Raw genomic sequence first — 4,497 nt, forward strand, 5'->3', positions numbered from 1 at the left:
ATCCGGGATTTAATGTACAGCTATGAGGGCTATATGGCTCTGGCTTTAGCTGCTTGGGAAACCATTTTCTAGCTGGTTAGAGGTTTGTGAGTTGGGTATAGGACAACCTCTGTCCTGTTGAGCCTAGCTATGGAAGCGGCCTTTTATATTATTGGAAGGGGGGTTCCTATATCTGATGACCCTACGGCCCTGGCCGGTTAGACGAGCTCTTGGGTGGCTTTATATGGTTTTTGGTGTTTTGGGAGTAATTAACCCACTCATTTGGGAAACATGACTCACAATGAAAGTGTACACCTCTGCACAGAGTTAACAAACTGGTATACTACCCATGCTCACGAATACGAGCGACCTTGGAACACTTACATTGAGGGATAATGACTTTTACTTGTTAAGATGATCATTTTCGTTAATTGTTTAAGATATTGATTATTCATGTTCATTGATCATGTGTTATGGGATTATTGCTACCTTGATGTTAATGAATTCTAAACTTGAAGATTACTTAAATGCTAACCGCAGTAAACCAGTGTCAAACTTTTTGAGCCTCATAAACCCCTGGCTATATTTGTTGAGTTCGACATGGACACACTCTTGCAATTTCCCCCACACCTTAGGACGAAGTTCAGATTGCTAGTTTTCAAAGGAGTTAGGCTTGTGATCAACCAGTCAGTTTGGATCCAGTGGAGTGGAGTCTAACACCCAGAGATCGGAGTTGTTTACCCGTTGATTGTTCCTAAGGTTATATCTTTTATTACTATGTACATTATGTTATTAAGCATTGTTATTTGATATCACCCCTCATTTGTAGCTATATGTGAGATTTGATTCTAAAGACTCACATATTGGTGTGCATCAGGTTTTGTCCTTAAAACCGGGTGTTACAGAGTGGTATTAGAGCAATGCTGACTGTAGGACGCAAGCCTAGTTAGAATGGTCGTTTTAGTGTTCTTTGCTTCACCTACTTCTTGCTTTCCGTCTTGGATCTTGTTATTGCTAAACTTTGATGCTCTCTCTATCGCATTCTATTACAAAATATTGCTTCTTCTAACCAAAGTCTAAATTCTGTAGATGTCTCGTGCACCCAAGAGCGCTCGCATGTCCGTTGGAGGCTGCCATCCACCCCGTTACGTGTACGAGCCTATGGAGCAAGATGAAGAGCTAAGTGTGTATCAACACAAGCAAGTGGTCTACCCTGTCGAACCACCATCACCAATGCCATCTCCTACACCCGAGCCTGAAGAAGAAGAAGAAATAGAACCTATGGAGGAGATCCCTCAAGAGATCATCGATGTGAGCAGTGATGAGAACAAGATGTTGATCAAGGTGATGGACAACCCCCCGTCGCTGTCACAAGATGGATCATCGGGAAGTGTGCCACCCCCATCAATGGGATGGACTGAAAGAATACTCCAGGATCCAGAATGCAACGTCAACGCTCACCATCGTCTTGTAGCGCTCCTCACTGATCACTACGCTGATTGGAACGCTTATGTACACTACACATGCTTCCGGTTTACTCACCCCCTGGAGAACACCTACTAGAAGACCATTGTGACCATCAGCGCAAGGAATGAAGAGGTAAAGGCTAGTGAGGTGGAGATAGCGCATCGACACATGGGTCGTCAAGCTACTATGAAAGATAGCATTGAAGCTGCTGCATACCATGCTTGGGTGACTCTCCGGGGCAATCGCTTTGATGCTATAAGGCAAGGCCATGATTGTCATCTTCCCCATGCCGATAAGGACTTAGAAGATGGATGGGGCATGCTGGAACCTTTGGGTTAGAATCAACCGCACGTGGCGCGGTATACTTTGCCTATGATATGGTGAAAAAGAGCCAAAATTTGGAAGATACGGTGCGCCAGCAAGGAAGAGATCTCAAGAGGTTGCAAAAGGAGAGTGATGACCTCAGGGAAAGACTTTGAGAACCAAGGATATATGATTTGCTTCGCAGCCCGCTTCGAACCATAGTTTTGGAGGTCCCTTTTGTAATAAGACGCTAGAAGCGCAAGTTGAGTCTAGTCGAGTCTTTAAGTGTGGTGTGAACCTTGTGTGCTTAGTTGAGTTCTTATTATGATTATGAGTGATTTGCTTCTTTGTAATGAGTGCTGGGATATTGTAGGCTTGTCTACAGATCCTTGGTTAAGAATATTCAGTTTTAAGTTAATAAATAAAAAGTTTGGGTTGGTTTATCTCTTCTCGAAGTTGCTGTTTTCTGGAGCAGTCAGTGGTGTTCAGGTCATAACTCTTTACCAGTTCGAGCAATGGATATGAAATTTTGTGGGAGTAAATAGACCTCTGTATCTTTCCAACGCCCGCAAGAATCACCTCATTATCAGTTCTGGATTAAAAGTTATAAACTGTTGCAAGCTGAAGTTTCTGTTCTGTCTGGGATCTGAAACCAGATTCTGTTGTGGTCAGTTTTTTGATTAACTTAACGTCAAAATCAGAGAAGATGGTCTAAATAAAAGTTGTATTAAATTTCAATGAGCTTTCCAACGGTGTAAAGTACAATATTATTGATTTGTAGAACAAGAGATTATAACAGTTTTACTATGCTGCTATTTTTCTACTCGCAGGAGAAATCAGATTGTTTTTGCACATAAGTTTATTTGGAATATGTTGGATAGGAGAAAAAGCAAGCTATTTTTTTGGTGCCCCTAGTTGACCTTTTCTTAAGGGGGTAGCCACGATGAAGAAGTTGCAACGAAGGTTTATGCGTTCAAAGATTTTAGTTGGAATGAGCAGTTGTCTCTATGGTTGGGAGGTCTATCCATGTTCGAGAGTCCTTTGCTTGGATCAGTGACTTGATGGAACATCTACAAGGAGCTCAGGTGGTCATCAAGAATGGGTTTTGTTTGAGTTATCATCACTTGGGTGTTCAAGCACTTTCACTCAAGACAAGTTGGTATTGATGATAACAAATAGAGACATCACAACATCTACAATTGGTTTTATGGTACTTAAGTGAGTGAGTTTAGCTTGAATGGAGTCTCTTTTTGGTTATGTAAATGTCTATGATGGTATTACCAAGAGTAGAACCCAAGAGAGATGTGTTGAGTCAGACCCACCCAAGTGGTAGAAGTGACTTAGAGTTTCTCTGAAATGCAAGGTTTATGGATGTGTTCTAAAGGTTTATGCATGAAGTCAGCAAAAGGGATGTAGGTTGAACCACGCGACATATGATGTGAATTCATTCAAGGATGTAAGTGTGACATTTACATAGATTGTAAGAGTTGACATACTTGGATCATGAGAATCTAAAGGACATTCTCCATAAGTTGGTTCGAGCTTGTGACATTAGTGTTGGGTTCAGTTAACCAGATGGTTGTGGTTTGGAAGTGAGCTAGCATTAGGAGAAGCAAAAGTCATTGCCAGTACCCTTAGCAAATGAGAGTGATGATAAGAAGGTTCGGACGAAACCAAGGACTAAGGAAGTAGTTTCAGGATTGAGTAAACTAACCGGAACACGGTCACTAACATTTTGAAGGTTGATGGCAGGATCTATTTTGGACTAAGAGAATAATGAGGGGCCATTTTAGATGAGTATATATCTAGCAGGAGATTTGGTAGTATGGGATTTAAAAGCCATATAACAGAGTATGCACAAAGTTTCTGCGTAGCTTTTAGAAACAGTGGAGACCAGAGTTTGTCATACAATTGAGTTCACACAACCATCTCAAGGTGATCTTTATGGGAAGCGTAGAGAGTTGTTCGGAGTATCCATTAATATCACAGAGCAAGTTACTTTGGAGTAAAGTTAATGGGTATGCGAAGTAAAGTGGAATCCTTATCAAGATGAGGGAACCACCAAAGAAAGTGAGGAAGATCCTATGGCAGAGTGTCTACCTCCTTGATTATCTTATCCCAAATCTCGAGGACGAGATTCATCTTAAGGGGGTAGAATGTAACACCCTAAAATTTGTTTGATATTAAAATAGATGAAATGATTTATTTTTGTTAATTATGTGAGCATTTAATATAGGCCAAATAATAAATTTATAAAAATAAAATCAACATCAAAGATAGATACATGCTTGTGCATTCATGTTGGTGCATAATTTTTGTGGAGTTGATTGGATTTTGTTTAAATTCAAAAGGAGTTCAAACTCTATTTGAAAATGGATTCAAAAGTTTGGAAAAAATAAAAAGAAAAAGGTAAAACCCTCACCCTCTCACTCTGTCTGAATCTAGCCAGAGAAGGCCCAAATCCTGGCCTTTTCCTTTTCTCTCTGGCCTGCTCGGCTTCCTCTCCTCTTCTTCTTGGGCCGGATGGCCACGGCCCGAACTGCAGCGCCAGCCCGTCTCCTCCCCTTGCTGAGTCCCACTGACATGCCGACCCCAATTCTTGTCTCTTTGATGCGCTGGGCCCGCGTGCAGGCCTTCGTCTTCCTCGCTCCGTGGCCAAACCGGACTCCGTCAGTACAGTCCGTGCTGCCCCCGCTCGCCCTCGCGTGCGCTCCACGCCTTGGTCGCCTTAAAAAGTGAGAGCGATTG

This window comes from Miscanthus floridulus, chromosome 9, assembly GCF_019320115.1.
Source record: "Miscanthus floridulus cultivar M001 chromosome 9, ASM1932011v1, whole genome shotgun sequence".
Taxonomy (NCBI): domain Eukaryota; kingdom Viridiplantae; phylum Streptophyta; class Magnoliopsida; order Poales; family Poaceae; genus Miscanthus; species Miscanthus floridulus.